The sequence below is a fragment of the Erinaceus europaeus genome, chromosome 3, assembly GCF_950295315.1.
Source record: "Erinaceus europaeus chromosome 3, mEriEur2.1, whole genome shotgun sequence".
NCBI classification, from domain to species: domain Eukaryota; kingdom Metazoa; phylum Chordata; class Mammalia; order Eulipotyphla; family Erinaceidae; genus Erinaceus; species Erinaceus europaeus.
The window spans coordinates 173,416,893-173,443,367 of NC_080164.1; positions in this window are offsets into that span (position 1 = coordinate 173,416,893).

A 26,475-nucleotide genomic window follows, 5' to 3' on the forward strand; every position below is an offset into this window, starting at 1 on the left:
ACTGAAATGGCTTCTAATTGCAGATGACATGATTTAATAATCTTAATACAAACCTTAAGGAATGTACTAATAATCCATTTGAAATAAACCAGTTCACCAAAGTTGGAGAATGTAGAATTTATGTAGAGCAAACTTTAATTTTATTGCTAAGTACTTACAGTAATTAAAAAACGAATTTGAGTAAATAAGGAAGCTTAGATGTGATCCTAGAAAACTATGAACAGTGTTGAAAGTAGATAAAAATAAATGGAAATACACCTCCTGTTCATAGATCAGAAAGCACAATTCTCTCCTGTCTCTGTCTCTTTCTGTCACTCTTTGACAGGACAGAGAGAAATTGAGATGGAGTGTAGATACTGAGGGGCAGAGAAAGACACTTGCAGACCTGCTTCCTTGCTCAGTAAGCGTCCTCCCTGCACGTGGGGAGTGAGGGTTTGAACTGGAATCCTTATGCCTGGCATTATGTAGGCTTAAATGAGTCCGCCACTGCCTGGTTCCAAAAATACAAGTCTTAATATGATAAAACTCCTCAAATGTATCTAAATATTTGACAATCATATTAGAAACTCAGATAAATGCCTGATAGATGCTTCTTCTTAAATTATGCTTATTCTTAAATTCAAATGGAATTTCAAATGATTGCCAAAGCAATCATTGTAAAGGAAGAACAAAGCAGGGAAACTCACACTTTCCTATTGCAAATTTTACTACAAAACAAACATAAGGTGGGTGTAGATAGCATAATGGTTATGCAAACAGACTCTCCTGCCTGAGGCTCCAAAGTCCCAGGTTCAATCCCCCGCACCACCATAAGCCAGAGCTGAGCAGTGCTCTGGTTAAAATAATAATAATAATAACATAATCAGGCCTTTGATATTTGGTCTAATAGAGTTGAAATTTCAGAAAAAAGTCTGTCCATGCACAACTAACTTATAAGCAAAGCATCAAAATCAAAGGGAAGAAGAACAATCTTCAGATGGTTGAGGACATCTGCATAACCACATGGAAAACAGTTAAGTGAATGTTTTTGTCACACTATATGCAAAATTAATAAAACGTGATGCCTCCTAAGTATCGATTAAAACTACAAGTTTCCTAAGGGAGAAAAAATCAGGGAACATGTTAGCAGTTTTTGATTTACCAAACAGTACCCCGACATTACACGAAAAATTATAACCATCTCCCCAAAAAAGAGAGTGAAGGAATTGTTTAAAAAGGCAAAATGGACTCCATGAAAATGAAAAAAAAATTCAGAGGACACAGTCACGAAAGTGGGCACACAGATCAATTCTGACTAATAGAATCTGATCAGAAACCTTTGCAGAGAGATCCAGGCAGTAGCACACCAGGTGAAGCACACTTGGTAAGAATCACAAGGACCCGCTGAAGGATCTGGGTTCCAGCCGCAGCCTCTCCACCTGCAGGGAGGTTGCTTCACAAGTGTTGAAGCAGGTTTGCAGGTGTCTATCTTTCTCTCCCCCTCTCTGTCTTCCCCTCCTCTCTCCATTTCTCAGTGTCCTACCCAACAGAAATAACAACAACGAAAAGGAGCAGTAGATTTGTAGTGCAGGCACTAAACCCCAGCAGTAACCCTGGAGGAAAAAGAAACAGACCTGTAAAGAAACATTTGTTAAAATTGTTCTTATCTAATAAAATATTACTGTTCCCCATTTTTCTTGTATATTTTTGGTCTTCTATGAAGATACAGCATTGTGCGGTCTAGCCATGGTGAATGTATAAAGGAACGCTAAGACTGCCTTTGAGAACTGGTTCAAAATCTCCAGCACTAGGCTGTTGAAACAATCTTGTTAAATAACTATGAATGTCATATATATGGATATATGGATAGCATTAGGTTCACTTTCAATGGGTACTCTGTTACTGTAAATTAAAAACATACATCATTTGACATTTAGACATTTCCCCTAAACCTGGCATTTCAGGAAGTTAGACTGATTTATATGAATGTGTTTTCTGATTGAAAAACCCTGACTGTTGTCTCATCAAAACTCAGGAAGCAATTGCTTCCGGTAGCATCCATTCTTTATATATCTGAGCCAGAGTGTTAAGTCTCAGAGTTTGTTGATACTTGAATATGTCATTTTATACACCATACACTTACACACTTCATTAAAAAAGTCATTATAAAGTGTAAACAGTGGGGTTAAAGCAAATGATTAGTAGGGCAACTGTATATATTTTATCATAATATGATATATTATTCGTTCATCATACATATGAAACACACATGCATATTTATGTATATAATATTTTATACTTTAAATCTTGGTATAGAATTGTCTGTCTGCTTATTTATTTATTCATTTTTAGGTAGGGAGGCAGAGAGAGTGAAAGAGACCAAAGCATATGGAAGCTTCCTTCAATGCCCTGGGGGCTAGGCTTGAACCTGGGTCACACACATAGCAAAGCAGGACACAATCCAAGTGAGCTATTTTGTAGGAGGACCCTAAAAACAATTTAAAAAGAAACCAGTAATTTGGTGAGCTAGCTCACATGGGAGTAAGCTTATTTTGCCATGGATGAGACCCATGTTTAAGGCCCCGTTTTCATAGCACTGAATGAAGATTTGATGTTACAGTCTCTCTCTATCCTTTAATTATCTTTTTCCCCTAAATTTTTACTTATAAAAAGGAAACACTGACAAAAACCATAGGATATGAGGAGTATAACTCTACACAGTTCCCACCACCAGAACTCCATATCCCATCCCCTCCCCTGATAGCTTTCCTATTCTTTAACCCTCTGTGAGTATGGATCCAGGGTCATTATGGGGTGCAGAAGGTGGAAGGTCTGGCTTCTGTAATTGCTTTCCTGTTGAACATGGGCATTGACAGGTTGATCCAGACTCCCACCCTGTCTCTGTCTTTCCCTAGTGGGGCAGGGGTCTGGGGAAGCGGAGCTCCAGGACACATTGGTGGGGTCCTTTGACCAGGGAAGTACATTTGGCATCATGTTAGCATCTGCAACCTGGTGGCTGAAAAAAGAGTTAACATATAAAGCCAAGAAAATTGTTGAGGTATCATGAACCTAAAGGCTGGAGTAGTATAGATGAAGAGTTGGGGGGGGTCTCAGTTTTGTAGATAGCTAGTAATCCCATTTTAGTTATATTCCAAAGAACCCATGATTATACTAGTTTATTTTTTTTCCTGAGCCTGACATCTGATATGCAGGTGGATCCTAGTTATTTTCTGGGGAGATAATGTTATGGCTAGAAAAAGGACCAGAAAGCTGGATCAGGGAAGAGAGTAGCTCCCAAATAGGGGAAAGGAGTATAAATATTGTTGATTGTAAACTTCATCTATTTGATGTGATCTGGGGCCCATATTTGGCTTAGAAGCCTGTGCATCCCTATCAATCTGAACTCACATTCTGTGCTCATGAGTAGGAAGGTTCCAAGCTGCCCCAATATTGACCCATCTTCCTCAGGTGGAACATAGAGTATGTTGTTCAGCCTCTCTTCAGACAATGAAACATTCTCTACCATTGTTGATCCACGTTGAGGGCAAGGTCCTATGGGGGACCACAAAGGGGTCTATTATGTTGTTCCTGATATAGATGACCAGTAACAATGAAGAGAGGGGTCTATTCGAAGTCCAGGCCCATCATGTCTGTTTGGGAATCTCAGGACTCCCTGATTAGGGCCCCAGCTGATGGGGTAGCCTGATTGTGACTAAAGAGTCATCATTAAAGCATGACAGTCTCTTGCCCTTATTCAACTTTAGCAGTCCTTATTTTGATAAGTTTAGCTTTGGAGTGAGTAAAAGAAGTATAATAGGAATTCGGTGAGGAGGCTGTCTAAGTAGACACAAATTCATGATGAACTTTTCGGTGTCATTTTTAGGTCTTTGTACTTGCTTGCTGCATATGCTGACTCACTGCAGACTATTGTGCACTTTTGCTTTCAGGTATATATTTTGCCCTAATTTATGGATACATGTGAACATATGCTATTTCTCATGTTAATTTATTAGATAGAGACACCTAGAACTTGAAAGGGTAGGGGGAGATAGAAAGGAAGAGAGAAAGAAAGACACCTGCAGCAGTGCTTCAAACTTTCCCCCTGCAGTTGGGGACTGGGGGCTTGAACCTGGGTCCTTGCTCGTTGTAATGTGTGCCAAAACCAGGTGTGTCATCAACTAGCTCCTCTTTCTTTCTTTCTCTCTGTCTCAGTTTCTCTGTATCTGAAAATCCTTGGTCCAGAGCAATGAAGCCCCAGTGAGATATAAGGAAAAAAAAAAGAGGGGGGGGGGAGAAGACAGAAAGAATTAGAAATAAGAAAACACTTGTTCTTTTACTAATGCCTATACAATTCCACAGATAAGTTGCGATGGGGGGTGTGGTGACAGGGAAAAGAAAAGAAAACAGAACAGCCTGTATGTCTTACTACTGATTTCAGTTTTTAATTTCGCTGACTTCTAGCCTTAAAATACGTGCATATAATTTAACATTCAGGTTTAATTTGGAAATATTTCAAAGTTCTATGAGCAAAGCTACCAAAAGGCAAGTGCAGAAATGAACCTTCCAGTTCCACATATGATAGTAAAATAGAATATAAACTAAAATATTTCCCCAAACAGCTATTTTTAATAGTACTTGTGAGTAGACCATGCCAATCACAGTTTTAGGGTTACTCAGGTCACTCAGAATTGCAAACCCAGCACAACTGTTTGTCCAGGAATGAAATAAACCCAGAAAACAAATGAAAGCATTCCAGATCAAGGAGACACTCATAGTTTGAGAAATTTGTCCAGGTCAGGACCAAGAGATCACTCAGGTTAGGCTATAGCATAACAGTCTGTGGCTTTTATTGTAATTGTAAAAGATACAAACTTCTCGTTGGACCCCTTATCTACTGCAATCATAAGACAGTCATTAAATACTTTTGGTTGAAGCCAGAGCTTGAGTAATTTCTAGTCCTACTCCCTCGAGCCCTCATTTTCTTCCATCTTTCTGGCCAAACATTTTCCATTTGATCAGCTTTGCTAAGAGGCAACAATTCAAGTCTGGCTAATGACAGTAAAAATTGTTTAGCTAAAACAAAAACAAAATCCTATGAGAAATTAACCCAAAGAGGAAATGTGTCCAGAAGAGCCTTCTTTTCAGAAGGAATTACTTCACTCTGAGGACAACTACAACAACAACAAAAGATATCTTCCATTATAGAGAATGGAAAATAAGCTATCAAAAATTAAGGAATAGAATGTAGCAGAAAGTGGGAAAAAAAAAAACTAATAGAAGTAAGTAAGAAATGGCCCAAAAGTTCACTATCAAAATGTAATATTAGGACAAAAGGTTTAATAAACATGAACCAAAAAGTAGGAATAGAACAGCTGAGACTAGGGATGTTAAGGTGAAAAGAAGCTAGGAAGTACATTTTAGGTATGTTCCAAAGTGCCCATGACTTTAGTAATTTTAACTTGAGCTTGATAGCTAGTACAGAGGTGGGTTAAAAATATTTTCTTGAGAAGATGGTGTCAGAATTGAGAATAGGGCTGGAATGCTAGATTAAGGCAGAGAGTAGGTCCCAAACTTGACGAAAAAATATAAATCCAATTAGCTGAACCAAGGCGTGCGTATGTATATATATATATATATATATATATATATATATATATATATATAATATATATATATATTATATATATATTATTATATATATTATATATATATTATTATATATTATATATTAATATATATATATTATTATATATATATTATATATATATATATATATATATATATATAATAGATATAGATGGTATAGATATAGATATATCACCTTTCAGCCAACAAGTTGTAGAGGCTATCATGATTCCAACCTGACTTCCCTGGGCAGACGACCTCACCAATGTGTCCCCGGACCTCAGCTCTCCAGAGCCCTACCCCACTAGGGAAAGATAGAAACAGGCTGGAGTCATGGATCAAGCTGCCAACGTCCATGTCCAGAGGAGAAGCAAGTACAAAAGCCCAAACTTCCACCTTCTGCATCCCATAAGAATGTTGACCCATTTTTCCCAAAGTGGGTAAAATGTTAGAGGAAGAGGACCAGAGGGCTCTGAACTCCAACTCTATCAGGACCCAGAGAGAGAACAAAAAAGGAAGGGCATTTGAGAACTCCTATCTTCTGCACCCTCAGAACAACCTTGATTCATACTTCCAGTGGGGGAGAAGTGATAGGAGGAAGAAGATAAGAGGGTTTTGAACTCCAACTCCATCAGCACCCAGAGAAAGAGGAGGAAAAGGAGAGGGACATATGAAGGCAGTAATGTTGTCATGAGTGGTTTGGAGGGGAAGAGAGGACTGGATTAGGAAGAAAAATGGGACAGTTATGTATAAATGTAGATAGATAGTTGTAGAGATGATGGCTGGCCCATGTCTTCAATTTTAGTGCTGGCTTACAGTGGGGCAACTGAAAATTCAGAACCCTGGTGGTGGGAATGGAGTGGATTTATACCCCTGTGGACAGGTAAGTTTGTAAATCAATATTAAGTCACAAAAAATAAAAAAAAATAAAAATTTGAAAGGAAGGGCATTTGGAAGTAGTAATAGGTGTAGGTGTGTCTACGAAAGCTTTCAAAGGAGGGGATGGGATATAGAATTCTGGTGGTAGGAATTGTGTGGAACTGTACCCCCTTTTATCCTTTGATCTTGTCAATATTTCCATTTTATAAATAAATTAAAAATACCAAAAAAGGAAAGGAAAATAAGGCAGGGCCATAGAAAATATAATTTTAGAAATAATAGTCAACCCATATCTGTGACCTTGAGAGAAGTACTGCAGTTTCCAGTAGAGGCATGGGAAGAGTGTGGAATTATATACCCTGTTATCTTATCATTTTGTAAGTCAATATTAAATCACTAATAGAATTTTTAAAAATGACAGTGTTAGAAAATATGTTTGGAATTCATACATGTTCATTATCACATTATTTTATAATATTTACATGTTATAATGCACACCATCTTTTTAAAATACTGATCAATGATGCCATTAAGCTTCAAGTATTGTACACTTTATTTTTGTAATAATTAATTACTGCTAACACCATACTTTTTTTTTCTCTCTGTGCCATAGACTACTGGGCACTTATCAGATTTTTTTGGGGGGGTGTGGAGTGGGGGTGAAACTGAGACCTCATATATACTGTATTGACCACTTCAGACCACTTCTGTGATCAGGAGGCATCACTGGACTGACTGTGAGAAAAGGGATCATGTGAATCAGTTCCCAAACTGGTCTGTATAAACATTTCTCATGCCATCTTCTTGAGTGCCCCCAGGATTAGTTGCTGAATGTGCGGCAAAAAGTGGAGGTCTCTAAGGCTGCAGATAGTGGCAGAGATACAAGGACTGTGGAATCTGAGTCAATGAATAAAGACACATAGTTCTTCTATGACCTAGCAACATCTGTATTAAATTTGACATAAACAAGTAATGGATGCGTATCATGTTAGGACAAGATGACTGGCATTTCTTCACTAGAATAGCTATTATTTTCTCTAATGAAAATAATACTTTGGAAGAAGGCTTCTAGCCTTGTGGGCAGATTTTCTCAATATGTCCTTATATAAACTTCAGTTCCAGAGGACAGGGAAGTTCAACAGAGAACACCGTTTTGAAAAGGAGAAATCTGTCTGTGAGACACAGGTGAGTTAGATTAGAATTCTATAGTGTGAATTTAATGATGTCAGATGTATATTCCAGTATAGGAAAACCCCAAAGATGTGTGCATGCACATTGCAAAGCTTTCAGATTAATCACAGGAGTGACTTGCAGAGCTGACGTCTGTTCAGAACAGCTTCCAGCTAAGTCGTGTCCCTCTGTTCCACAGAACCTTCTGCAGGAGTCACTAAGACACAAACAACTTTCCACATTCTTGTGAGCTTAATCAAACACTGCAGATAATCTTTGATAGAAACTAAAAACTACTTAAAGCCTTCACATTTCAGTCTAATCATCTAAATCAATGACACTGATCTTAAAAAACCGGTGATCACAAGCACAAAGGGAAAGGAATAACTTTTCTATTTCTGCAAAAAATATGTGGCTTCTTTTTTACTTGCTCTCTTGCAAATATGGGAAGATGATTGGGCATTAACATTTCTCAGATATAGTTTATCTCATTTTAAAAAGATTTTATTTTCAAAACGCTGGAGTATTTTATCAATAATGATAATCATGAGACCAAAGTGTGCAGTTTGATATTTACAACTTCCCAACTGAGCATCTTTAAATAACATATATCTGTTACCTCAGAGATTTTGTGTATCAGAAACCGGGTAACAACTTCACGGGTTCCTCTGCTTCCTCATCTCTCTGAAGACTACAATCAAGCCTGCAGTAAGACTGGTGTCTCGTCTAAACTCATGACAGAAAAACGAGCAGTGTGAGCAACTTTTGAAACATATAGGAGTTTCAACTGAATTGCTTGTAATACCCAAAATCAAATATTTATGAATTCAATCGAAACCAAGCTCTACACCTGAATGGCAGAGACCTGGGCTGCATACCCTGGGTGAGTAACAAAGGAACATTTCCTTTGTGACCCACATGACTTGATGGATGGACCTGACCATGGGCCTGGACCCAAAGATCTATATAATGGGGGAGAAAAGATAGACTAGCAAGGATGGATTTAGGTGTCGCCTCTAACCTTCACATGCTACCATGGGTTGCTTGTTTGGGTTTGATGTTGGAGTTTTTAAGTAGCACATCTTCCTTTCTCAGCACTGATAATGGATTAGTCTGTAATTGGTGGCATTCTAGATGAACTGAGAAACGTGTAAAGTATTTTTTTTTATTTCGTGAGTGCTGTTTCACTTGGAATTTGGAGAAGAGAGCATAGAAATAATTGATGTTGAGGATTCTTTTCCACTTCAGCAATTGAGTTGGTGGTGACATCTGAGCCAAGGAAATGAAAATAAAAAGAAGTTGTTAAGATCTTGTGTAGAGGAAATGATTCAGTTAATTTGAATATGATAAATGAGAAGAAGAATACAAAACTGATAGTTTACATTTTCAAGCTTGGACTACTTCAAGACATCACACTATTTAACACATTCAAAGGCAGAAATGCTCCATATGGTGATAAGGGGTTGTATTTTAGATACATTCAGAATAGTTTAAAAGACAGGAAAAGTGCAGGGTAAAATGATAAAATTTTAATAGATACACTTCTAGTAGATTAGTAGGACCATCCAAATAGATCTAAAGAGACATACAGAATAGGAAAGCACCACGCAGGTCCTGCAGACAGATCTCAGGGAATCAACAAAACTGGTTCTATTAAAGTAGTAGTACCTTCTCCTTCCTTCCTTCCTTCCTTCCTTCCTCCATTCCTTCTTCCTTCCTTTCTCTCTCTTTCTCCCTTCCTTCCTTCCTTCCTTCCTTTCCTTTTGTTATTTCATTCTTTCTTTCTTTCTTTCTTTCTTTCTTTCTTTCTTTCTTTCTTTCTTTACTTCTTTCTTCCTTTCTTTCTTCACCACGGTATTGCTAGGGCTTTATGCCTACCTCATAAATCCACTGTTCCCTGATGCTATATTTCCCACTTTCTTTTTTTGTAGAGACAAAGTCCAATGTCAACAGCCAGGAAATAAATGCCACACGTCTATCTTGATGGAGGAGGACGGCCACCGGAACTTTTCTTCTCTGTAGAGAGTGACCTGGAACCGCCAAAACATGATGGGTGAAACAGAAGCAGGAAGAGCAGACACCGGTGGTTGAGAGAAAGGCAGTAGGAAAGTCTTGTCCTTCGGAGTCTGTGAATCAGGTTCTCCAGATCGTGTCAGGTCACATCATGGGTTTCTGGGGATGGCTGTAATTGTGGGTGATGTCAGAGGTCAGGGGTCCAAGATGGATTTCTGGGGATTCTATATGAGCAGATGCTTCTTTATGCGAAGGCTTGTCATAGCTGTAGTCAATTACTTATGAAAAAACTTTGTAACAAATTAGAAGTTTACTACAATTGATAACTCAATGATTATAACTGGTTTAGGTATCTTTATAATTTTGTGTAAAGGTCATCTTACGTGACCTCATGTAGCAGTCTTTATATAGCAAAGTTTTCATACCGAGTTTAAGTTACATATATTGATTCTTGACTATTTTTACATTGGGTTTTTAAGCAAACTCAGGTTACTAGAGTTAACACATTTTAGTGACAATTTTTTTTTTTTTGGTACATTTACAATATCAGATTGATGCCAAATTTGTTGTGGATTAATTTCCACAAGATAGCTTACAGGACATTTTTGGGGGCCCTCCAAAAATGTCCTGTATAGAGAATTTGTATTTTAACTTAGGAGATGATGAATTGTCACATTGAATATTTAGAGTTTTACCTTAAACACTCAGTTACTTAAATGAATTGATTTTACCTCTTCTTGTAAAAATGTAACTTCGAAGTTACAATTTAACTGTTAAGTTAATGTTTACCAAACTTGAAACACGCATATTAAACATATAGTTTATAACACACAGGAGGAGAAAAACTTGTAAATAAGATATATCATTTCAAATGTGATTTAGAACTACTGTCATAGTTGAACCATCTTTACTCACACCGTTTAAGACTAAACATTTCATATTGATATCAAGACTTAAAAAAGAAATCAAAAGGGGGAATGAAAAATTTTTGGACTGTTTCTGGACGTCTCCAGAAACCATGGCTGCGTCCAGCCGTTTGATATAAAGTCAGTTAACTTTCAGAGTACTCTGAGCACAATGGGTCCTACAAAAATTTTGGTCACTCAACTCACTCAATTTTTTTTAACTCACTCACTCACTCACAAAACACAACTGGCCAGTCATAGCATAAGACATTCATTCGGGGGGGGGGGAGAGTTCTGTGAATCAGATTTTTTTTTTTTTGATTCTGCCATGCTGTATTATGGATCCTGGGGTGTATCCTGTAGCCAGTCCTCTTGCAGCCAGTCTTCTTGCAGTGTTTCTTGTTCTTCAGGGATATCAGCGCCATCATGTGGGTATTGCCGGACATGGCGGGCAGGAACCCAAACAGGCTTGGAGTAATTTTGTGGAAAAATACATGCGAAACCCCTCCCCATAGTCAACAGGGGGTCAGGTCCTTTCCAAATTTTATCAAGTGGGTCTTTCCATTTGACTTTAATAGCTGGGAGGGTGGGTAGTGTTTGCCAATGAAGAATTATAGGAGGTTGGTCTGAGTTTTTGTAAATATTAAAGAGATTTAATGTAGTTAAGGCTTTTGCCAGCTGGATATTAGGGGGGTACATTTCCCCTTTTTCTTTATTTAATTGAGCCTTAAGAGTTTGATGGGCCCTCTCAACAATGCCTTGTCCCTGTGGATTATACGGAATGCCTGTAGTATGAGTAATGTTCCAGAGGGAACAAAAATCTTTAAATTGTTTGCTGGTAAAAGCAGGTCCATTATCCGTTTTAAGTTACAACAAAACAGGAGAGCATATGGCTTATAAGCTTTTTTGAGTTTTCTCCAGTTTGAGCTGTAGCCCACATAAACTTAGAGAAGGTATCAATTGAGACGAACACATATTTTTGTTTGCCAAAGTTAGGTATGTGGGTAACATCAATTTGCCAAAGAGCGTTGGCTTTTAAACCTCGAGGATTAACCCCTAGAGTCTGAATAGCAGGTGTTTTGATTAGACCTGCACAGGAGGAACATGTAGCAAGAATACGTTTTAACTGTGGCAGAGGAATATCAGGAAATCAAGCTCGAAGACCTTTAAGATTAACATGGGTTAGGGAATGAAAGTCAGCAGGATTAGAGACAGAGGCTAGGAGAATTCCTGTGGAGGCAAGGCGGTCAGCTGCAGCATTCCCTTCGGACAGGGGATCAGGAAGAGGGCTGTGGGAACGTAGGTGCTGAACATACAGTGGATGGGTTCAAGAACAGAGCATAGAGGCAATTTGAATTAAAAGAGGAGAAAGTGGGTTGTCATCAATTCTTACATAAGATCGAGCAAGCCATGGAAGTAAGTTAACAGTATACACACTGTCAGAAAAAAGGTTGAAGGATTCTGGTACAGCTTTTAATGCAAGGAAAACAGCATAAAGTTCTTTGTACTGAGGGGAATTATCAGGAAGTTCAGTAAAGAGAGGTTTGGGGTATTGCTGGTCTGGATAATATATAAGGGCAGCAGCTCCCTTTTTTCCACCATCAGTGAACACTGTAGGAGCAGAGGGGATGGGATCTCGAGAGAAAAGTTTAGGTACTAGTAGAGGCAACAGAGGTAAAGAAGCTATCAAATTATTAGAGGGAAAATGATTATCTAATTGTCCTGGAAAACCCATTAAACTTATGGCAAAACGAGAATGGTGGCGTATGAGCCATTCTGTATCAGTGAGAGAAAAGGGAAGAATGATTGAATCTGGTTCCCTTCCTAAGACCTGAACCGATCTGTTTCTTCCTTGGCGAACCATAAATGCTAAGGCATCAATCTCGGTAAGGAGTCTTGGAGCTCCACCTACTGGCGTATGAAGCCATTCGAGAACGCCATGTTTCTGCCACAATGCCCCCACTACCGTGGGGGTGGAGTTAAAGATTAGAAGATTTACTGGAGAGGAGGGGGAGAATCGAACGAGGTGCATGTCCTGGAGAGCCTGGTTAACTTTTTCCAGAGCCAAGGATGCTTCGGGGGTTAACATACGCTTTGAGGAGGGCTGTTTGTTTCCTTTTAACAGATCGAACAGTGGTTGCAGGCAGCTCATAGACAGATAAAGATACTGCCTAAGCCAATTCAAATTTCCAAGAAAACTTTGTAAAGAAGCAAGAGTGAGATTAGAAGGAAAAGTAACACAAGGTTTTAAAGGACGAATCTGCATTAGGGAAATCTCTGAGCCTAAGAAAGATATTGGAGGGATTAGCTGTATCTTCTCAGGAGCTACATTAAGTCCACTTCTCTTTAAGGCAGGGATTAGAAAATCACGTAGGGCGGAGAGATCTGTATCTAATTCTCCCCATATTAACACGTCATCCATATAATGAAAAACCTTAAGGCCCTTATGAATATATGGAAAAAGGGCAGATTTAACAACCTCTTGAGAAATAGTAGGACTATTAGCCATGCCCTGGGGCAGTACCACCCATTCAAATCTATCGGCAGGGCTGGCATTATTAATAGAAGGAACAGAGAAAGCAAACCGTTTACAATCTTGTGGGTGTAAGGGAATAGAGAAAAAACAATCCTGTATATCAATAGCTATGATTGGAATTCCTGTGGGAATTGCGGAAGCAAGAGGCAAACCCCTTTGGGGGGAGCCCCAAACCTGCATGGTTTTATTAACTGCACGAAGATCTTGGAGGAGGCGCCATTTTCCTGAGCGCTTTTTAATTACAAAGACTGGAGTATTCCATGGGCTCAGAGAATGACGAATGTGTCCCAAAGATAACTGCTCTTGGACGAGTTTTTTAAAAATTTCTAGCTTCTCCCTAGGCAAAGGCCACTGTTCCACCCAGACAGGCTCATTAGAAAGCCAATCTAAGCGGGGAGTTCTGTTACGAACAGTGGCAGTGAGTATTGGGGGTGCTGGTTGGGTCTAGCAGTCTCACAGGAGTGAGTGTGGTGTCCTGCAGAGGTGTCTGAGGATATCACTACATCTAAAGATTCCAGCAAGTCTCTTCCCAATAAATTGGTGCTTATATCAGCTATTAAAGGCTGAAAGCGTCCGGTAGTCCCTTCTGGATCTTCCCACACAAGGGAATCTCGTGTGCGGAATGCCTGAGTCAATCCTCCAACAACATGTAAGCGTGGTCCTGGGAGGAGTTCCCAACTCTGGGGAACCTCTGCTTGTCTTAATATTGTCTTATCTGCTCCCGTGTCAATCAAACACTTAAAAGGAATATTACCAATCTTTACTGTCATAGTTGGGTGACCCCTTTCTAAAACAGGGGTGGTCCATAAAATCTCAGGCTCTGAATTCGAGCTGTTCTCTTGCTCCAGCCGGTTATTTCTATGCTGGAAGTTCCCACATACCACGGGTTCCTCCTTCTGCTCACCCTCTGTTATTGTTACTTGGCGTGGTGGGTATAGCGATGGATTGGGTCCCAAGCTGGGCTTCTGTTTGTGGAAGAAGGGCACAGCACCAAGCGGGCGACCTGCTTCCTTCCCTCTTGGGGGCGGGGCTAAGGGAAGCCCCATACCTAGTTTAAATCCCTGTTTACATTTGGCAGAGGTGTGCCGTTCCTATGGAACCTTGACCAACAATCTCTCCTCCAGTGAAATCCTTTCTGGCATCTGGGACAAGGCATTCGTGGTCTCTGATTCCCTGTCTGGAGGCGGGGTTGCCCTGATTGGAGGTGGGGTCGCCCTGACTGGAGGTGGGGTCGCCCTGACTGGAGGCGGGGTCGCGGTCTATTTTCTGGACATTGGTTACGCCAATGCCCTTGGCGACCGCACTGAAAGCAAGCTCCTTTTTGCTTATGTAAGGTAGCTGCATAGGCCTGTAATATAGGTCCTTGAAAAGAGCTTGATCTGAGATCCTGTGTAGCTATAATCCAAGTATCTGGGTGTTCGTTTTTAAGAGTGATACAGGCCTGTCGAAAATGCGGAAGCATTCCATCCCAGACTATGGATCGCAGAAGGAGAAAACGAGCGTCAGGATTGTAAATCTTCCTTTCCAAACTCGACTGGACCCTGGCAATGAATTTAGCGAGGGATTCATCAAGTTCTTGTTGCAGGGAGAGAATGGGGGCTGAGGCTGCTCCCATGGGTGGTGTTAATCGCTCCCATGCTTTTAATGCACACAGGCGTACTTGATCAAAATACCCCGCTGGAAACTTGGCTTCCGCCTGTTGAATCCCTGTTTCTAATTGGCCTGTTCCAAACAATGCATCAAAATTACCCTCTGGCTGATTTTGAATATTTTTCCGCGATTGTTGTAAACATTCGTCACGAAAGAATGCCTCCCATTGCAGGAAGAGGGGGCCTGGGAGTGTAGCACGAGTCACATCTCTCCAATCTTGAGGGGTATTAAGGTTCTGAAGCAGGCCTTGTAAAATGGACCTGGTCCATGGGGCATGAACACTGTCATCTTTGATAGCCTGGCGTAGTTCCTTCAGGTCTGTGGCGGAATATGGATACCAGGCCTGAGGTTTTTGTCTATTGGGGGCAACATTGACCGGAAATGTGTGGACTTGCTCTGATAAGTGTGTAGCGGTAGGAGGAGTCATCGAAGTGGAAGCTTCTGGACAAGTGGCCGAAGAGGTGGTTTTGGAGGCTACAGGAGAATTCAGACATGTATCTATCAAAACAGGGTGGGGTGAAGAAGCAGCCGTGGAGGCAGCAGGAGGTTCCGGACACGTTTCTGCCAAAATAGGGGTGTCCAAAAAGTGGCTGTGGAGTCCAAAGGAGAATTCGGTCACGTGTCTGCCAAAATAGGGGCCTCAGGGCAAGATGCCAAAATAGGGGCCTCAGGGCAAGATGCAGAGGAATTAGGGTGGGTCAAGATCACGACAGGCCTTTGCTTCTTCTTGTTTTTAAGGTGCTGGTTAAGTTCTATGATTACTTCCTTTATCTCTTTGACCTCAGCCTCTAGGTCCTTAAGCCTTTTGAGAGGTTGACCTATATATCCCTTAAAAGCTGCTATGATGATCAACAGGATATAAGGTGAAGCCCCGAGAAAAATGTCCCAGATATATAAAAATTGTATACTGGAAAAAGAATGCAGGATTTGGAAAAGATTTTCCATGGTGGAAAGATCTCCGGAAAACAATAAGAAAGAAAAAAAATCACAGTGCCTTAACACAATATTGCAGATACCCAAAAGGTGTGTACTTATCTAAGATGTCTTCTTGTAAATCTGCTGCTTACGGGTCCCTGTTCGGGCGCCAGATGCCGGGATAGCCTGAGGGTACTTCTTCCCAAGCTAGTGCTCTCTGGGTTGGAGAGAACTCAACTGGAGCTGATCTAGGCTGCTGTGTGGGAGAGGGATCAGGAACTCGTGCTGCACCAACTTCCGCAGGAGATACACTCTGGAACTCTCGGAGCCGGAAAGCAATTTCCAAGTGTCTTTAATCAGAAGAGCAGCTGTTTTTATACTCTCCAAGTAGGGTGGAAACAGGATGTGATATAGAGAGGGTGGAGAGAAAAGTGACTGGTGAAAATCAGAGTGTGACAAAGAAGGGATCAGTGTGTGACAAGGAGGGGGTGGAGCAGGAGAGAATCCTATCATAGAACCACCAATGCCCTGGAGTGCTTTATGTAAAAGTGATTTATGTAAATAGACCAAAGCTTTGGATCAGTAAAATCCCTACATAGGCATATGGTTAAGCAGAAGCCAGGGGGAGATCGCAACTACCCAACACAGCTAGATGAAAGAAAAGGATTAAAAAGGATTCAGACTGGAAGAGAAAGAAAACTATCACTATTTGCAGATAGCTTGATTGCATATATAGAAATGCCTGGGCTCAGCAATGGTACACCCAGTTGAGTACACAGGATGCTATGTGAAAGAACCAGAGTTCAAGCCCCTGCTCTCCAGCTGTAGTGAGAAAGCTTCATGAGCAGTGAATCAAGTGTTATAGGTGTCTCTTTTTCTCTCTAACTTTTTATCATCTTCTCCCCTCTGAATATTGCTCTGTCCTATAAAAGTAGAAAAGAAAAAGGAGGGAAAATGGGGAAAAATCAGCACCAGGAGCAGTGAATTCACCATGCAGGTACCCATCTCTACCAATAACCCTGATGGCAAGAAGAAAGAGAGAGAGAGAGAGAGAGGCTAAAGAATGTAGTATAACCCCCTGGGGATATTATAAAATGTAGTAAAGTGGCAGGCTACAAAATCAATTCACAAAAATCATTGTCATTCCTCTATGCAAATACTAAACTAGAAGACATCCAGAAATCAGTCCCCTTTACCATAGCAGCAAAAACAATAAAAATATTCAGAAAGAACGCTAACAAAATAAGTTAGAGTTGTACACTGAAAATTATCAGTCACTCTTCAAGGAAACACATATAAAGAAATAGGAAATTACCCTCAAGCCCTTGGATTGGAAGAACCAACAGTATCAAGATGACTAGCCTACCCAGAGGCTTATACAGATTTAAAGTCATCTCCGTCAAGATAACATCAATTTTCTTTATTTAAATTTGTTGGTATTATCTTTATTTACTGGATAGAGACAGACAGGAATGAGGAGAGAAGGAGGTGATAGAGAGGGAGAGAGACAGAGAGACACCTGAAACCCTGCTTCATCACTCATGAAACTTTCCCGCTGCAGGTGGAGACCAGTGCTTGAATCCGGGTTCTTGTGCTTGGAATGCGTGCGCTCAACCAGGTACACCACCACCTGACCCCCATCAAATTTCTTTAAAGAAATAGATCAAAAGTCACAACAATTTACTTGCAACTAGAAAGTCCCTAGGACAATCTTGAGAAAAAAAAAAAAAACAGACTGGAATTACCATACTTCCTGACCTCAAATTATCTTACAGAGCCACTGTAATCAAAACTACCTGGAACTGGAACCAGAAGAGATACACAGATGAGTGGAAACTAACTGAAAGTGTGGAAATAACCCTCCATCTATGGACGACTGATTTTTGATAAATGGTTGATTTCATTTGGCCACTTTCTTTTTCTTTTTCTTTTATTTAAGAAAGGAGACATTAACAAAACCATAGGACTGGAGGGATATAACTCCATACAATTCCCACCACCCGATCGCCATATCCCATCCCATCCCTTGATAGCTTTCCGGCTCTCTATCCCTCTGGGAGAATGGACCCAGGGTCCTTGTGGGTTGCAGAAGGTGGAAGGTCTGGCTTCTTGTAATTGCTTCCCCGCTGAACATGGACGTTGACTGTTTGATCCATACTGCCAGCCTGTCTCTCTCTTTCCCCAGTAGGGTGGGTCTCTGGGGAATCGGGGCTCCAGAACACATTGGTGGGGTCGTCAGTCCAGGGAAGTCTGGTTGGCATCATGCTGGCAACTGGAACCTGGTGGCTGAAAAGAGAGTTAACATACAAAGCCACTATTAAATGAGTGACCTTTGAGAAAGCATTTGAAGGAAATGTCAAATCAAATGTAGTGAGTTGTTGAAAAAAAATCATAACTTTTTTTGTCTGTTTTTCAATGCAAAAAAAAGTTTCATAACCTTTCTGTCAACCTCATATAACACGGGGTGTGTGTGTGTGTGTGTGGAAAGATAGAGCAGAGTATACATCACCTTTTAAAAAAAATAATTTTTGACTTAGGAGGTAGAGACAGAAAAAAATCAAGAGGCAAGAAGTGATATATATATATATATATATATATATATATATATATATATATATATATGTGTGTGTGTGTGTGTGTGTATATATATACATATATACATATATATATATATATATATATATATAGAGAGAGAGAGAGAGAGAGAGAGAGAGAGAGAGGGATCTGCAGCACTGCTTCACTGCTCAGAAACTTCCCCACTGCTGTAGGTGGGGACAGGGGTTTGAACCTGGGTCCTGGTACATGTAGCATACACTGCCTGGGCTCTGAATTTTTCAGTAACTTTCCTTTTCTCTGTGCACTTCAGAGGAAATGACTGGGTTAGTGGTGTACCAGAGACAAAGTGATGCTCTTATAAGTGTACAGACTGATCACATGTTCACAGGCAGAGAGAGGAATCTTTGCAAAGTCCCCAGAACCCCACCCCACTAGGGAAAGAGGGAGACAGGCTGGGAGTATGGATCAACCTGGCAATGCTCATGTTCAGCAGAGAAGCAATTACAGAAGCCAGACCTTCCACCTTCTGCATCCCACAATGACCTTGGGTCCATACTCCCAGAGGGTTAAAGAATAGGAAAGCTATCAAGGGAGGGGATGGGATACAGAGATTTGGTGGTGGGAATTGTGTGGAGTTGTAACCCTCTTATCCTATGGTTTTGTCAGTGTTTCCTTTTTAAATAAATTTTAAAAAAAGAAAAAAAAATTATGAAGTTAATGGAGGGATCATGTTCCATAGATTGACATAAAATATGCAAACATTTATAGCCCAATTGATAAAATAAATAGCAATTTTCAAAAAGGTATGTGGGATAACCAGAGTTAGGAGAAAGATAGGGTATGCACACCTGGGATTGCTGGTTCAGTCTCCCGCAGGTCACATGTATCAGTGATGCTCAGACTTCTCTTTTCTCTTTTCTCTCTCTCTCTATCTCATATGAAATAAATAACCTTTGCACAGGGGGTAGTTTCACAGCAATAGCTCACTATATTGCTAATAGTCCCAGGTTCAATCCCCAGCACCACTCATAGAGTTGAGAGATGCGCTGGTAAATAGCAAACAAAAAATTGGGGGCAGGCAAATAGATGACTGGGGTAGTATACTGCTTTGCCACGGGTGACCCAGTTTCCAGGGCTGGAAAGATAGCGTAATGGTTATGCAAATGGACTTTCTTCCCTGAGGCATCAGGTCCAGGTTCTACCCTCAGCACCACCATAATCCAGAGTTGAGCTCTGCTCTGGTAAAACAAACAAACAAATAAATAAAAATAAAATAATGACAAAATAAACCTCTGTTGCAGCGAAGGAATCTCCAGTGCTATTTCCTTTCTCTTTTTCTCCACTTTTTGTATCTGAAAAAGTCAGTCTAGAATGATGAAGTCCTGGAGATGACTATAAATTTAATGACAAAATTGAAGAAGAGGGTGAAATACACCAAACATCACATCAAATAGGAAAAAACAAACAAACAAACAAAGCATTTACTTCAAAATTCAAAGAAGCAAAATATAAGCCAGACATTTGAATTCCTGTCCCAACTTGATAGTTCAAGGGTATAATATGAACATTTGACTAAATGAAAAAAAAATATCCAACTCTATTAGTCAAGGCTCTTTAGAAATTTTAGTTAATAATGTGTGTATAGATATATTAATAAGAATTGTACTAATGCCAGAAAAAAGAATAAACTAGCATAGCATTAAACTTAACATGTCTGAGGCTCTGGTTTCTATATCTGGTGCTACATGCAAGACTAACCCCTCTCTCTCTCTCTTTCTCTCTCTCTCGCTCTGTCTCATATAAAATTCATTCTCTTCCTCTCTTTCTCTCTCTCTCTGTCTGTCTCTCTCTCATATTTCTAATATATATTGTTTTCTAAGAACTGATAAGGCAGCCAACATGTCCTACATTTGTTGGGTAGGCCTATAGGCTAGAGGGCCCCAAGAACTGATGTTGTGCATCTAGTCTGAGGGCTTCCTGACATAAAACAAGGAGATATCAACATTGCAGATCAAGTTGGAAACCACACTGCAAAGATATTCCTTTTTCTCTTGCTGGTGGTGAGCATTTTTGTTCTTGTTCAGTCTTTCCACTGATTGGGTGAGGCCCATCCACATTCTGAGGGCTACCTGGTTTACTCAAGCCCATTAATGTAAATGCTTCTATCATCTGAACTTTGTCACAGAAACACCGAGAGTGAGTTTGACCAAATGTCTGGGCAGTCCAAGACTAGGTGAAGCGGAAACATAAAATACCATATATATATGTCTCTATAATTCTGTAACCAGATTTCAGCCAATTAGGCTCATCATTTGGGTCTTCTGGGAATGCCTGTAAAAGAACATTAGTGAATGTTTGATTATTTAAAAGTTAAACTTAGTTTTACAATGGTGCTTACCTCCTTTTAGAAAGTATCCATAGTAGCTAAAAGTGTAATGTATGTCATATAATGTGGCAAGTGGAAGAAAAACATTTAGCCAGTTAATACATTGTCAAACTAAATTAGCATTCATTTCTTTCATTCATACCTAGACTTTCACTGGAATTGAAAACAGTCAAAGCTATAGGATAATATTATGATAGATTAATATGAGATAAAATAAAAAGAAAATAAGCAGGAGTAATACCATTAAATGGAAGCAATAACAAAGAGAGTATACACCAAGAAAAAAAACCCCACAAAACCAAGTAACTGCCAGGGTAGGCAATGATACATGTGAATGATGCTATGTAATTTCATACTTTACTAGTACAAAAGGTAGTCTTTCACTTCCTTTAACATGGACAAAGTCTAGGCAGTTGTAGCTAGAATTTGAATCTGGTGTTTCTAGAGTTGTGCTCTCATTCCTGTGTGTATGAAATTTCTGACTGTGAAAAATTTATCAAAGAAACAAAACTTGCTTATGGAAAAAATTAAATGTGCAGACTACCAACCCCCCCCCCCTATATTCCTATTCCAATTGCTCGTAATAGCTGTTAAACTTGAATCTAAACTCCTCCTCCTAATACATACAGGGTCTCTTAGTTATCAAATTCAAAATACATACTCAGATAAAATCAGTTGTACGGGGAAAATGATTAACATCAGCGGGAAATTCCTCTCCAGGGGCAGAGAAAGGACTCTGTGTAACATAATGAGCGTTGCCACTCACTCACCTTTGCTGTAGACATAACAGTTAGCCCCTTGGTTCAGCTTCAGTGATAGTTATGAAAGCACATGGTAGTTTCTGCTAATATGGAAGAAGAATCACTTTCAATTCCTCACATAAGACAGCAGGTAGAGTCTCAGTTTTCATAAACTTTAAAATCACTGAAGTTGTCCTTAACTTAGATAATCTACAGTTGTTACAAATGCTTTTGTGTGAATCCACGAAAGAGCGGAAATGTTTTAAAAGTATACAGATCCATGAATTTCCGTTTTCATTCATCACTGGAAATTCATATTATATTTTGAAGTGGTGTACTATGTTGTTCAGATTATTTATTTATTTTTGGTTTTTCAGTATGCAAGATGCCTGCCCCAGGCACATTAATGTCTACAGTCATATATGTCCCAAAGTCCTGTCGATTTTGTGGATACTGCTAAAACTGCTAACACTTTTAATATTTTGCATCATTCAATTTCATAGGCTGGCAGAATTGCATGGTATCTGTTCATAACTTCTATTTTTCATTTATTTATTATTCCCTTTTGTTGCCCTTACTGTTTTATTGTTGTAGTTATTATTATTGTTGTCATTGTTGGATAGAAGAGAGAGAAATGGAAAGGGGGGAAGACAGAGAGGGGGAGAGAAAGATAGACACCTGCAGACCTGCTTCACTGCCTGTGAAGTGACTCACCTGCAGTTGGGGAGCCAGGGGCTCAAACCGGGATCCTTACGCCGGTCCTTGAGCTTTAGCGCCACCTGCGCTTAACCGACTGCGCTACCGCCCGAGTCCCTGTTCATGACTTCTTATTAACGACTTAACTTTTCTTGACATCTATACTGAATTTAGATTTTATTGTTCCTGAAAAATATGTAATGTAAGTGAACTTCTTAATGATTTAATATTCCTGGTCTATTTCTTCCTAAGTGTTTTCACATATCTTCTAAAACTTGATATAAAATTCTAGGCTGGCAATAAGCAAGTACACAGTGAAGAGATAATGTATTTTAAAAAACTAGAAAATGCTTTCAAAATACTTTATATGCTTCCAATACATCTCGCCACCTCTCCTCCCCACCCACTCCCTCTGGGATATAGTTTAAAGGAGAGTAAGTGATCTGGGAGGTGGTACAATGGATAAAGCACTGGACTCTCAAGCATGAAGTCCCAAGTTCAATCCCTGCAGCACATATGCCAGAGAAATATCTGGTTCTTCCTCTCTCTCTCTCTCTCTCTCTCTCTCCTTTCTAATTAATAAATAAATAAAATTTTAAAAAAAGAAGACAGAGAAGCCCTTCTTTGGGACTTTTCTCTAAATGCTGTACTGTCTCATACTATACCACTTAGTCTCATCAGTCAGCCAGGCAGCTAAGACATTTCTGTAAGCATCCAGTGATCTAATTTCCAAAGGATCAATATCATCCCAGATGTCCTTGTATTTGTGTCAGCTTTGAATACTACTCACAATGTGTGGCACATAATAGACACTAACTATGTAGTCATTGACTTGTCTATGTGTCATTGGAAGTAAAACTGTTGTCTCTCTTCAAAATAAATTTGTACTGGGCCTGTATTTGATAACTATATAGTGTGTGTGTGTGTGTGTGTGTGGTCTGGTATTTCTAGCACTGCATTTTTTCTTCTATGCAAAAGGATTTCACTGAAGCATAGTACATTATAAAAATATGAAGTAACTCCATTGCTCACTTTTACATCTGCACTTTTGTTTTCCCTTGATATTTTTTGTTTAAATAAAATGGTATTACCATTTTGTTCCCATGTTGGACTTTGTCAGAGGGAAAAATTGATTGAAATACAAAATGGAAATGCTAAAGAAAACAAGTGAACTACTGTGAGTCCCTCAGGTTCTTCCATTTGGACTAAAGTTATTTCCATCGACAAATAATACCCACTTACTCTTTTTCTGTCTTGGATAGAGGATAGCCTTACTTAAAGGATTTTTTTTTTTTAAGAATAACCAACTCTTCCTATAGACTGTGAATCTCAGGAAAGAATGGAGAACATTTCTTCTTTCTTCCTTCTCTTTTTCTGTTAAGTTAAATTCAAGAAACAATGACTTGTTGTATAGACAGAAACATAGGATTTGTACGAGTTATTGTAGTCTAGTGACTTGAGTATTGGGAATATATTTAGAAGGATGCTTATGGTACAAATATTAAATAGGAAAATTCAAAGACTTTAGATCGAAGGTGCTGATAATACTAGAACAGAGACTGAGACCAGACATGTCGTGCCAGGACATAGAAATAGACGTGGTGTAGGGTTAGTGTGTCTTTAAAGGACTGTCAGTGTTGAATAAAGTCAATGGATGTCAAAGCCTTCTATTGTGTCAAATGCAGAGAGGCCACTTTAGTTTTTATCGAGCAAGTATGAATTGATGATACCAAACTTTGCAAATTCTTGTGAGAATGAGAGGTTCTCTACACAACACACCTAAAACAGTATGTTGAATCTGGTGGGGTAGAGTACAGTTTTTCTCTTTTCTTTTAGCTTCATAACTGAAGCATAAAATGACACCATAAAGATTAACAAGATAAAAGACAAACATTGGGCAGTAGCACAATGGGTTAAGTGCACGTGGTGCAAACCTTAAGGACCTGCGTAAGGATCCTGTTTCGAGCCCCTGGCTCCCCACCTGCAGGGGAGTCAGGGGAGTCGCTTCACAGGCGGTGAAGCAGGTCTGCAGGTGTCTATCTGTCTCTCCCCCTCTCTGTCTTCCCCTCCTCTCTCCATTTCTCTCTGTCCTATCCAACAATAATATCAATAACAACAATGAAACAACAAGGGCAACAAAAGGGAATAGATAAATATTTTTTTAAAAAGACAATTAAATGTATATAAGAACTCATAGGATATAGGCTCAACTTGTGGCTATTCCATTGAGTGATATATTCTCTAGAAAGGGGACAGTGGAATTAATAATGAACAGAACAAGCTTTTTTGAAATTTAAGAGACAGGGAATTTTTCTGGATTCATGCACATAAGCTCCACAAGAGACCTTGTAATTCCTAGCCTGGGGTGACAAGGTCATAAGGCAGCCTTCCATCTCCCAAGTCATCCAATTTTCTGTCTGGGAGGAGATAGATAATTAGGCATACCATTGTTCTTGGGCTTTTTGTCTCTCAGTATGGCACTTGGGCACATTCTGTGGCAGGCCACCTTTATCCTCAACATGCCTAACACACATGAACATCTCCGTTCATGTTTTTCCTCCTACACCTGTCTCTTGAGGTTCTGAAGACTGAGTAAAATGTAAAGCTCAGTGTAAAGGTTAATGTTATATTTTCCTTTCCTTTCCTTATGTAAGAAAACCCTAAAGCATGAACTCTTCCTAACAGATGTGGAGCGTAGCTCTTCAATTGCCTGGACAGTCCTGATTTATGAGGTCTAATTATGAACAGCATTGGCTTATGTTCTTAAAGTGGTTGCAAGCTGGATGACAAATCATATGGTAACCCTATGAATAAAGCGTATTTGACTAGAGATTTGATTGTGAATAACAGGAAAGTTCTGGAGACTTGAGATGCTTAAGGCAGTGCTGGATGGTAAGAGACTTCAATATGGGATCTCCTGAGCATCAAAAGCAAACAGAAAGGTTGATGACCCAGACAGAGAAGGTAAAGAACAGAGTGAAAGGCCCTCCTCTGATAGGGAAGGGAGGAGACTGAGATCAAAAGATAATAAATATATTCATTTGGGTTCTTTATAGGAGAGAAAATAGGCACAGGAAAATATTTCTTTTTAAAGATTTTTGTAACTATATTTTTATGAGATCAAATGATTTACTGTTGGAAGCAAAAGTAAATATTAAACAGGCATTTCTCTTTCCTTAACTTTGGCTTAAGGGTAGTTGAAAGTTAGATAAACACATTGACTCTGGCATGAAAGAACTTGACCTCAAAATCATTAAAGACTTGGGTTCCCTCTCCTCCTCCTCTCCTCTCCTCTCCTCTCCTCTCCTCTCCTCTCCTCTCCTCTCCTCTCCTCTCCTCTCCTCTCCTCTCCTCTCCTCTCCTCTCCTCTCCCCTCCCCTCCCCTCCCCTCCCCTCCCCTCCCCTCCCCTCCCTTCCCCTCCCCTCCTCTTTTTCTTTTCCCTGCCCTTTTCTTTCCCACTGCCCATCCCCTGTCTATCTTTCTTTCTGTAAGCTTCACATATTTCATCTGGACGTAGCAAGTCTCACTTCTCTCACTCAAATAAGGAAGCCTTTATAGAAGTCTCAGTAGACTTGCCTGGTCTTTCACCAGACTGATCAGATGCTTATTCACAGTCACTGTTAGAGAAGTTTGGTTGCCAGCTTCTGTTTATAATAGACTAGATGTAGTTACTACCAAAAATAATAAGTATCATTTCTACTGTCGTTGTTGAGAGTACCACTTCCATTTCATCATCACCCACACTGATATAAACTTCCATTTCTGTTTGTATCCCATCAGAAAGTATGTTTGGGTACCATATAAAACCACACCGCCTGATTTTTGCTCTAAACAAAGAAATGAGTTACTAATAGGTAGACTGGAATCTATCAGATTCTTAGTTCAATAGGGTTATACTCTACTGGGTCAAACATTACTAGCTGGAAAGGGATGAGGGGTTCTAAACACAAAGCAGATATTATATGCAATGAAAGGGTATTGAGCAATAATATTACCCAACAACTAAATCATTATTTGGATGAATCTATAAACTGACAGTAAATTAAAACGTGAAAATGAGTGTAGAGAGAAGGGAAACTTAAGCTCTCAATGGGATAATCTTGTAGCTGAAATGGCCACACACTGTTTTTCTTGGATTATTTCGAGACTCATTGTATTATGTGAAGGAAGCCTTTTGAACAATGATTGACTGGTGCTGACCCAGAGCTACACAGGCTTACAAAAAACGCCTTTTCCTCTATGCTTGGTGGAGCTATACATTGAAGCCAATTGTAATCCTGAGACAAAATAAAACCACTCCTCTAAGGTTTTCATATGACACATTCTATTATATTATAAATTTGAAAAGAGTCATTTCTCCTGGTGGCTAATGATGAACTTTCCAAGCGATGAAGAACAAATTGCAATCAAATATCTTCACTTTA